Here is a 12,288-nt window from a genome sequence, read left to right on the forward strand (position 1 = left end):
CTTAGACCTGAAAAGGCAAGAGCAGCTTCAGGTGGGCCCAAAAGAGTGTCTCACTATCTAGCCATCTGGTACAAGCCAGTAATCCCAGACAGGCTACAAACCCATCCACAATCAAGCTCCCTGCTAGCAACTCCAAACTACAGAAAACAGCCACCTCCCTTCTGTGAGGCAAGCAAAGCAGACTGCTCTAGCAACAAACTGACTTGAGAGGAGGATCACAGGGACCCCACTTCCATATCTCTAACCATAAGCAGGTAAACCTATTTCCTGACAGTTCAAACAAAGTAAGAAACCAAAGTAAGCCAAGGGACAACTGACCACTGCAAGAATATAAGAATATCAGAGGCTCCATCAAAAGCCTGGGAAGTGGACACAGGGGAAACACAAGATCACCTAAATAATGAAGAAATATTTTTACTAATTATAACTTTTTAATTTTTTTCTATTTTTTGATCATTTTTATTCCTGTTTTAGTTTTGGTTCCCTCACCCCACCCCATTTATCTTCTTTCTTTTCCTTCCTCTCTTTTCAAAACTTTTCTACTTTTTCTACTTCATGTGTACTTCATGTGTACTTCATGGTATATCATAAAGAAAAATAACTACAAACCAAGAATAGTGTTCCAAGCTAAGCTCTCATTCATAGCTGAGGGTCAAATTAAAACCTTCCACAACAAGGAAAAACTGAAAAAAATCTCCATCAAACCACCATTACAGAAAATTCTCAAAGACGTCCTACACATTGAAAAACATCAAGAATATGATACTGGAAGAGAAATGGACCTTAAATAGGAAACCAAGTAATCATAGTAAGATTTGATAACAAAGATAGATGACAGGAACCAACAAACACCTCTCATCCTAACTCTCAATATTAATAGACTTACTCTCCAATTAAATAACATAAACTGATTAGTTTGTTCAATAAACAAGATACATCTGTCTGCTATCTTCAACAGATGTATCTTGCCCATAAAAGCAAACATATTCTTAAATTGAAAGGCTGGAGTAAAATCTATCAAGCAAACAGCCCACAAAAACAAGCTGGAGTCTTCAAGTTAAAATTGGTTCTAAGGGACAAATAAGGTTACTATATACTAATAAAGGGACTATCTTACAGGAAGATATCCTAAATATCACTATGGCAAATACTGGAGCACCCAACTTCATCAATCAAACATTACTGATTATAAAACCACACATAGAACCAAACAAGTTGATCGTTGGAGATTTTAACACACCACTATTGCCTCTGGATACATCAACATGACAAAAACTCAACAAAGAAACCTCATAAATAAACAATTGCATAGATCAACTCAACTTAATCAATACAGAATATTCCACCCAGAAACACCAGAATGTACGTTCTTCTCAGCAGTACACGGATCACTCTCCAAAATAGTCCACATACTAGGGCATGAAACAAATCTTTGCAAATTCAGAAATATTGAACTTATTCTGTGCATTCTCTCAGACCACGATGGAATAAAATTAGGGTCCAATACCAAAAGCCATCATAGAAAATTCTGTAACGCATGGAAACCGAACAACACATTGTTGAAATCCCAGTGGTCATTTAAGAAATCACAAAGGAAATTCAAAGGTTTATGGTATTTATCCAAAATGAGCACACAAAATACCAGGTCTTTGAGATACAGAAAAGGCAGTAATCAGAGGAAACTTTATAGCTCTGAGTGTCAATATCAACAAATTGGAGAAATCTCAATCCAAATATATAATGAAGCACCTCAAGCTCCTTGAAAAAGAGCACCAATCCCAATGCCAAGTCAGTAGACGGCAAGAAATAATTAAAATTAAATCAGAATTAAATATATTAGAGTACATAGTAAAAAACCATAGAGAAAATGAACAAAATGAAAAGTTGGTTCTTTGAAAAAATGAACAGAATTGACAGACCCTTACTGAAAAAAGAACAGAGCACACCCAAATAAAGAAAACAAGAGATGAGAATGGAAAAATCATCAGAAAAACAACCAAGATTCAGAATATTGTAAGGAGTATTTCTCAAACCTTTATGCTAACAAATTTGAGATTCTGGAAGAAATGGATGAATTTCTACCAAATATTGATATTCCTGAACGAAACCAAGACTATTTAAGCCAACTAAATACACCAGTATTGAGCATTGAAGTGGAAACAGCAATAAGAGATTTCTTATTGAAGAAAAGTCCAAGACCACACAGTTTTACAGATAAATTCTATAAGGCCTTCACACAGCAGTACTCCTCAAACTCTTCAATTTCTCTATCAAACTCATTCTATCAAGCCAGCATAAACCCCATCCCTAAACCAGAGAGGGAATCATCAAGGAAAGAGAACTATAGCCCAATTCTTTGATCCACATCAATGCAAAACTCCTCAAGAAAATTCTGGACAATCAACTTCAACAACTCATCAAAAAGCTACACACTATGATCAAACATGAATCATTCCAAGAATACAAAGCTGTTTTGATATGTACAAGTCAGTTAATGTAATTGACCACATTGATAGGAGCAAGGGAAAGAACCATATGATCATTTCCATTGACACAGTAAAAGCATTTGACAAGATCTAATACCCATTTATAATGAAAGCTCTGGGGACACTAGGAATCCATGGAATATTCCTGAATATAAGAAAGGCTCTGAAGGACAAAACTTCAGCTAGCATTTTACTTAATGATGAAAAGTTAAAGCCATTTCCTTTAAAACCAGGAGTGAGAAAAGAATATCTACTCTCTCCACTTCTCTTTAACATAGTACTAGAAATCCTAGGTGTAGCAATAAGGTAAAATGCAAATGTAAAGGGGATACAAATAGGGAACAATGATGTAAAACTCTCTCTTTGCAGATGACATGATCCTGGATGTAAAGGACCCCATAGACTCTAATCCTCAGTTACTTGAGCTGATCCAAAACTCTGGCAAAGTAGCAGGATATAAAATGAATCCTCATAAACCAGTGGCTTTTCTGCATGCTAACAATGCAAAGAGTGAGGCTGAAATCAGGAAAGCAATTCTTTTTGCAATAGCCTCAAAAAATACTTAGGAATAACCTTAACCAAAGAAGTAAATAACTTCTTCAAAGAAAACTAAAAACCTGAAAAAGGAGAATCAAGTAAGTGGGAAAACCTTCTGTACCCCTGTATTGGGAGGGTCATGAAAATGGAAATACTGACAAAGGCTATTTACAAATTCAATGTAAGCCCATCAATATTGCAACAAAATTCTTTAATGAAATAGAGGAAGCAATCACAAAATGCTTATGGAATAATAAAAGATCCTGTAGAGAAAAAACAATCCTGAACAGGAAGAACAGTGCTGGAGGAATATCAACACCAAACCTCAAACTCTATTACAAAGCAATAGTAATTTTAAAAAATTGCATTGGCACAAGAACAGTCCTAAGGACCAATGAAATAGAACCGAAGACCCAAAAGTGAACCCGTAAACCTATGGTCATGTAATCTTTGATAAGGGAGCTAAAAATATAGGATGGAAGAAAGACATCCTCCTCAACCAGTGGTTCTGGCAATATTGCTTAATCACCTGTAAAAAACTAAAGCTAGATCCTTATATATATTCCCCTGCACCAGAATCAATTCCAAATGGTTCAAAGACCTCCAGATAAAAGCAGATACCCTGAAAACACTGCAGGAAGAAACAGGAGAAACACTAGAGCTCCTTGGAAGAGACTGAAACATTCTTAATACAAACTCAGAAACATTAAAAAAAAATAAAAGAAATTTTGGACAAATGTGATTGCATCAAGCTGCAGAGCTTCTGCACGAAAAAGGACAAAGCTTGCAAGATAAATAGAAAGCCCACAGATTGGGAAACCTTTACAAGCCATACAACAGACAAGTGCCTCATATCTAAAATATACATAGAACTCAAAAAAATTAGCTTCCCTCAGTAGAAATCCTCAAAGAAACAATTGCCCCATTAACAAGTGGGATAAAGATTTAAGAGAGCTTTCTCTGAAGAGGAAAAGAGAATTTCCAAGAGTCACAGGAAGCCCATAAACAAATGCAAATCAAAACACTGAGATTCCACTTCACCCTAATAAGTATGGCCATTATGAAGAAAACTAATAACAACTGATGCTGGAGGGGATGTGACCAAAATCGCGCCCTACTACACTGTTTTGTGGAGTGTAAATTTGTTCAGTCTCTCTGGAAAGCAGAGTGGAAGTTCCTCAAAAACTAAACATAGAGCTCAGCTGTGACCTAACAACACTACTTTGGGCATTTACCTGAAAAATCAGAAGCAAAACCATACTAAAGCTACCAGCACAACCATGTTCATTGCAGCACTATTTACCATAAATAAAATATGGAACCAACTCAAATGCCTCTCAGTAGATGAATAGATCAAGAAATTGTGGTATTTATGCACAATGCAATTCTATGCTTCTATCAGAAAGAATGACATTTCCTCATTGGTAAAGAAATGGAAAGTCTTGTGAAAAAATCATACTAAATGAATTGGGCCAGATCCAGAGAAACATAGTTTCCCTCATTGGTAATAATTACTGAATGTCTAGGATAGTCCTAATAGATGATCACAATAGCTCAACAGATATGTACATATCATCACATAAGATAATGCTAATGGACATTAACTCCAAGTTATTGAAATAAGTGGTTTATCATCAGTGTTATTTTCAACATACTATGTGAAAGTATGCCTTTTTCTTTTGTTTTACTTCCCTATAGTTTATTCTCTATTGTCATTCTATTTGATTTTGGTAGGTATTGTCTATCTATCTATCTATCTATATACAGATATATATATATATATATATATATATACAGATACATATATACAGATATATATATATATATATATATATATATATATATATATATATATATTAGCAAAGGGAAGGGAAACATCAAAATGGTGACACAAAGGGTAAAAGTTAAGCCAATACAACAGCAATACTTACAAGACCGTATGTTGTAAACTAACTGTACAACTCTGCTGGGGGCAGGGGGAACTGGGGGAAGGGAATGTGGGAGAAAAATGATGGAGGAGATAACAACTTTGAGAAGAAATGTTCTCATTACCTTACATATGTAACTGTAACCCCTCTGTACATCACCTTGACAACAACAAAAAAAAATTTATTAAAAGCAACAATGATACCATTCTGGAATTGGAATTTGTTTTTGTTGTTGCTGTTTTTTAAAGGTGTTTTTAATTTTTTTAATTTTCTGTTTTTTTTTTTTTTGCTGTGCTAGTAATTGAAAGTAGGTTAGCCTCTTGTTCCTGCCAGGCAGATGTTCTACTATTTGAGCCATACCTCTGCCGTTTTTCACATTATTTTCACATAGAGTTTCACAAACAGGCCTTGGACTGAAATCCTTTTGCCTATGACTGCTGATGTAGTTTAGATTTCAGGCAAACATCATTTGAGTGAATTATTTTTGACATGAGGTCTCACTCACAGTTAGTCCATGCTCAACTTAAACATTATTATCCTGATCTCTGCCTCTCATATAGTTATTGTAGGCTTGAATCACAGTGCTAATCTGAGATTTGAGAATACAAATGTTGAGTACATATGAATGTGGTAATGATTCTACCTGTAATTGTAAGCATCTGACTACTTTACTGTATCGTCTGGAGTGGTTTTGCCAGAGCATGTGAATATTGAAACACATATAATTTTATTACAAATTCTTTTCCTTTCATGGTACATTTATACTGGTATTAGGATATTGTGGTTTTGTTTTTTTCTTAAATAATGTGTTAGGTTACAGTATCTGCAAATTTCCTTTCATATTTTAGTGTAGAATTTAGAAAATACTCATTACAATGGCAGTAGAATTATTCATACTTCTAGACTGCACACTTCATTTGTACCCTATGATTGTTCAGAGATAGATATCTGAGTACTCTATGAAAATATGGGGCAGACAGCATAGATAAAATGCATGAATATTTCTTCAAGTTCTACCCAGTGGAAGACACTCCGCAGCTCCCCAAATTTTCTTGCAAAGACTAGGAAACATAATTTGGATGCCTAAGATAATAAGTAATCCTGACTTCTCTGCCACCATTAACTGCAGCCACAGATTGGGCAGCTTTTGTAGGAAAGTGATTCTCTTTGCTTCTCAACATCAACCTTCCAAGTCCTTTCTGTCTAAACTCAAACAAACAAACAAACAAACAAACAAAACAGGTATGCTTTGGCTGCTTTGTACCTACTGCAAAGCATATACTCAGTTCTATTGGATAGAATCTGTTTTCTCTGTAGTCCTTCCCAATCAGGCAAAGGTTTTCTCTAAGATATACTTTGGAAACTGCTTTTTCACTTTTACCTATTTACTATGCCTGCATCATCAGCCCCTTTCAGGATGAAGCCCTTGAGCTATAGAGGATCTGTCCCTGCTTGTCAGATAATTTCCATTCCCACCTAGTTATACCATGCTGATATATTATATTGACTAGCCACTAAATTTTTACAGTTTGAAAACAAAGTAAAATTGAATTACTTTTTTGCTCTTATAGTTTGTAATCTTGGACTTAATTTGAAGTGGACACTTTTATGATATTTTAATATAGTTACCACCCCTTTCTTTGCCAGATAAATCTAAATCTTGGCAAAGAACCAGTCAGTCTTTTTACTTTTTTATATGGCAGATGACACTGATAATGCTGGTATCATACATTTGTGCAATTCTGACTGAAAAATATAATCTATGGTCCTTTAATACCATTTACGAAGTAGTTTTTTAGAGTTCCTGTCACCTATCAGAATTTCAAAGCTCTTAATCAATAATGAAAATTTGATTCTCTCACATAGGCTGGCAGGAAGAAACTTTGAGTGAATAGTAGGGTGCAAATACTTTTATAATGTTGCTTCCTTTAAGGAAATCATTGAGGTTTTAAGATATCATCACCTACTTTTGCATTTGGCCAGGACAGTGAAGTGTACACTGATATTCATGCATACTGTCCCACAAGCAGTATGTCATTTTAATGAACCCTAATATTCATAATTTATCTTTCTGTCTTGTAAAGTTTAGTGTCAGTCTCCCTCCCTGTTTGTTTTTGTTCACTGACTACCTCCATATCTTCTTTTTGTGCTAGGCAACCAAGGTGTAGTCATGCTCTGAGCTGCCACTAAGTATCTTCCTTCATTTACAATAGAGGAGCAATGACCAACATGAACAACAATAAACATAAAGTGAGAGGAGGAATGGGAAGGAAAGGTTATACAAAGAATACTATGAAGGAAGAGACAAGTGATCTCTGTATTCCATTGATTCTATTGTAACTTCCAATGGCATTAAACTCTCCACTGTTATCCCTAGCTATAGATATCAGCTAAGATGTCATGTTTCGTTTGAGGCAAAAGAGTTGCTATAACTTTCACTTTGGAGTTTATTCTAAGTGGAATCAATGTCTTCACCTCCATTTGAACTTCAAGTTGCACAGAACTTTCCAGAGTGGGATGAGAAATTTTGTCAAAGGTTCTTTTGGAACACTTTAGAGTGGCAGGGAGAAATTGGAAAACAGCAGCACTGACAGGGTTACCACAAATATAGTAATCAACATCTTTGACATCAAATCTAAATATCAAGACATAACATCAGCAGAAATTCTTCTCAATTATGCTAATTTTTGTGTACTTTGAGCACAGAAACCTACCTACCAGCTTAGTTCTTCTCCAATATGACAGCTGATAATGTTTGTAGAGAAATCCCAGGGAACCACTGGTCAAAACTCATTCTTCAGTTGGTAGCCAATGTCACAAGCCCCAACAGCACAAAGAACATGAAAAAAGTCAATGTTGGAAGCAATTTGTTACTTCTGTCAACATATTTACAGAAGGAGTCAGGATAAATTCACTATGATTCTGACTGCCATACTCTTGGGTACAAGGAAAGGAATTCCTAATAGCAATATGAAGTTACTGGCTACAAAAGCACTCCTAAAGTACTGGAGTTCACCAAGCCAAATTTTGACAAAGAGACTGAAAAGCAGTTTATTTTTCAGGTAGTCTATGGAACAACCTATTATCAAGATAATAAGGTACGAGTGCCTACATTAAAGAATCTGGTGAAGAAAATGTCCCTTACTATCAGTACATGGAGGCATCTATGAGTCCTGTTCTTTTTGTGGTCACAATTGAAGCAATGAGTAGTGAGTTTGATGAAGTGACCCTATAAGGAATAGAATACTAGTCCAATGTCAGTGATGAAAAAATAGATTGGCCCATTAAAGTCTCAGAGCCAGCAGAGCAAAGAAGTCCCCATAGCACCCAAAAGTTCTGTGTCATGGGGGTAGTATAGTTGAGGTTCCAATTCTCATACAGTTATAACAGCTGGCAAAGAATGATGAAAAGAAATCTTAAACAGGTAATGCTTATGTTATTAAAATTAATGGAAATTCCTGGTATAAGTTATTTGGTTGAGAAGTAGATGGGCTAAGGGCAGAATTTGCAACCTGGTCCATGAAAATTCTACCTGTGATGTGAAGCCTAGTTGGATACCTTGTGTTATGTCTGATAGGAGGCCTGACTGCTGGAACTGGAATGACATCAAATGCATGCTTGGGTTATTCTAGTCTAGTTGAAACTTCATAAGCAATGACCAGAAAAAACACATTTATTTACTGCTTATGTTTCAGAATCTCATGGACACTATATACACATGCATGCCTACCAAGATAACAAATTAAGGAGTTCTATATATGAAGCTTTGATGGAAACTGTGAAAATATTACTATTATACTCCAGTTCAAAAGTTAACTGGCAGCCCTGGTCTGCCTGTAAAAATAGCATCAGATGAAGTCACAATAAAAGTGCCTTTGATAAGATCCAATTCTATGACTTCCAGTCTTTACTCTGAATAGCCCTTCAAAATATTCTCTTCAATATACAGCATCAAAATGAGATCATTTTCCTATTAAAGATTTTCTAAAGCACAGCTGAGTCTGATGGAAGGGCGGTGAAGGAAATGACAGTTAACACTTACAAGGAAATATGAGTTGGTGAACTCTTAAAGTACATCTAGGGATCCAGGCTCTTTCTAGGTGTGGCCATTTTACTGACTGCAAGGTTTTATTAAAGACCATAGGTTTAGTGGAAGACTTATATCTTGAAATCCAGTATCTTGGAAGTGGAGCTGTGGCTCAAGTGATAGAGTGCTTGGTTTGAGCAAAAGAGCTCAGAGACAGCACTGAGACATGAGTTCAAACCCCATGACTGGTGAAAGAAAAAGAGAGAGAGAGAGAGAGAGAGACAGACAGACAGACAGACAGACAGACAGCAAGCAAGCAATGTAGTATCTTACTTGTAGTTGATAAGAATCTGAGGAATATGAATGCCCAAAGGCTCACAAAACCACAGATTCTATATTTAGTGATATTGCCCTTGTTATTGGTGGAGACTTTAGTATATATCTGAAAGAAGCATTGACTGTGCTTCAGCAAATCTTCCCACTGTACATAGACAAACCAGACTTCAAAACATGGACTATTTCAAAGACCTACAGTGTCATTCAGGGAGACTAGGAAAGTTTGTGATGTCTTCTTGATGCTACCAAGAGAAGAAGTAGCTTTCTTTGATTACATTGTTAGATTTACACATCATAGAGGAAGCATGAATACTAGTGCTAGTGAGCTGATGATAGACACACACACGCACACACACACACACACATATTATAATTTGGGAAGGAGGTAAAGAAATTAATATTAACTACAATAGTGGTTAAGTTTTGACTATGGACAGAGACTGAAAACTTAGTATCTTTACTCCATTCATCCAAAATAGAACAGGAAACTGAAAAACCAAAGTTTAGCTGTAACTTGTAAATTGATATCTGAGATCTGTACTTGGAATTTTAATCTTCACAAAACCTAGAAGATTGTAGTTGACACACACAATCCCAGTTAGTCAGTAGTCTGGGATCCAAAGGATCAGAGTTCAAAGCTAGCTTGAGCAGAAAGCTTCATGAGACCCCCATCTTCAAAATAACTAGCAAAATTCAAGGTTGGAAGCATTGATCAAATGTTAAAGTACAAGCTGTGCGAGAAAGCTGAGTAAGCACAAGGCCTTGAATGCATACCTGATGCTGGCCAAAAAAAAAAAAGACAAAAAAAAAAAACACCCAAAAACCTAGAAGGAAGAGCGTGCACAGATACTGAAAACATACAAAATGGAAAATCTCCACCAGAAAAACAGCTGTTAGTAGCAGCAGCAGGTTAATTATGCACTGATTTCATAGATCCATCATGTTTATCATCTAGGAAGACAAAAGGAAGTTTTCACTTAGTTGAGGAAGAAGAGAAATAGAAGAAAAAAAGGGATAGAGGGAAAGGAAGTGGGAGAAGAGGAGGATATGAAAGGGAAAGATGAAAAGAGAAAGGCAATAAAAAGAATAAGCACCCCACACACACATACACATACAGCAAGGAATGTTTCAATTCATTTACCTGTCTTTCAACTGGAATGACTGACCCTTCAGAGAAGAGAGTAGGCTTGGTAATTGTGTTTTGTAAAAAAAAAAAATCCTGACGCATGCTACTGATTATGATTGTGGAGCCTAGGTTTGTGTACATTATAGCTACTAAAAAACTGCATTCTGAAAAAAAGTGAAGTGTACATTATAATCTTTGAGTGTGAAAAAATAAAGCTGAATCCAGATTTTCAATTCCAATTCACTGAAGTTTTTTTTTTCCCTTTTCCTTTAAAGAAGCAGAGGATGTTTAGGGATAGAGTGTTGTCTACTAAGCACAAGATTATGAGTACAACTCCTAGTACTCTCCTACCAACTAATCAGAACCTTACATATGTAATTGTAATGTTTCTGTAAATCACTTTAAGAATAAAACTAAATTAAAAAAAAAAAAACAGGAGGCCAGCCATTACTGCATACTACTAGATGAGTTTCTAGTGATAACTGTAAAAAAATAAGACTAATATGCTTTAGACTTTTGGTGGTAGGTTTTTAGTTATTTTTATTTTAGGGGAAACAACAGTAGTAGTCACAATACAAATTTAGAGTTTCAAGAAATTAAAAAACACAGCCAAAAAGAAACCAGATTTTAAAGGGAACAAGTTAGTAGCACAAAGAGAAAGCTCCTATTTAATTTGTATATGGTGATCTGCACATTTTTATCTGTCAAAAAAGTGATACCAAAAGAGTTTATAAAAGGCATACAGCAAATTCAAATACACAAAAATAAAGCAAATATTAAGTGACTAATTTGGTTTAAAAGGAGGAAAAATTTAATGATAAAACACAATCTAATGCTGAAATTGACATTGTGTTCTCTTATTGCATTGTCTTCAATATAGTACTAATTTTGCACTATTCTTTAAAACAAACTAATCACAAAACAAACCAAAATATGTGCATAAGTTATTCTTATGTGTATTTATACCTCTCATGATGAAATACACTTGAAGATTGATGCAGTGATCTAAAAATCCCACAAGGAAAACAAATTTTAGGCATAGCAAATACATTTTTCTCCAAAAGAAAGGGAGGGGGTTCTTTTGAGTACTATATTTTGAGTGGTATATTTTTATATTACAGTTGAGGCTCCTCTAATACCCCCTTATAATTATATTTTGTTAGTAGCATAGTGTCTTAAAATTTCCTCAAACGATACTTAAAATGCTCAAATACTCTTTCCAACTCAGATGCTCTCAGACTGGTGCCATTTTTGTAAAGAAACAGGGTTAGCAGGTTCGCCTGAATTAAGCCAAATACTGATAAAAGAGGCCCTGGGTTCAATTCCCCAGCACCACAAATACAGAAAACGGCCAGAAGTGGCGCTGTGGCTCAAGTGGCAGAGTGCTAGCCTTGAGCAAAAAGAAGCCAGGGACCGTGCTCAGGCCCTGAGTCCTAGCCCCAGGACTGGCCAAAAAAAAAAAAAAAAAAAAAAAAGACAACAACCAAATGCAAAATCAACCACTACTCAGGGAAGGACCCCAGTGAAAGTGAAGAACAGAAGGATTTCAAAAGAATCTGTAAAGAAATGACAGAATTGGACAAAGAAATAATAGGAGGGATACAAAAGTAATTTCAAGTGTACAAAGAAGAAATGAAAAAGGGAGTCAAAGACTCAAAAAACAGAGATGCATGTAAAAATTGACACAGAATACCCCTAATTGAAAGATGAAAGTAACACTTTGAGAACTGTTATGAAAACTATAAATGGCTCAGTGTCTACAAAGCAAACCACAGTGAAGGGCATAGGTAACAGAAAAAGTGAAATGGGAAACAGAATATCAGGAATTAAGGATAAAATAAAGGAGCT

The sequence above is a fragment of the Perognathus longimembris genome, chromosome 28 (assembly GCF_023159225.1).
Source record: "Perognathus longimembris pacificus isolate PPM17 chromosome 28, ASM2315922v1, whole genome shotgun sequence".
In the NCBI taxonomy this organism is placed as follows: Eukaryota; Metazoa; Chordata; class Mammalia; order Rodentia; family Heteromyidae; genus Perognathus; species Perognathus longimembris.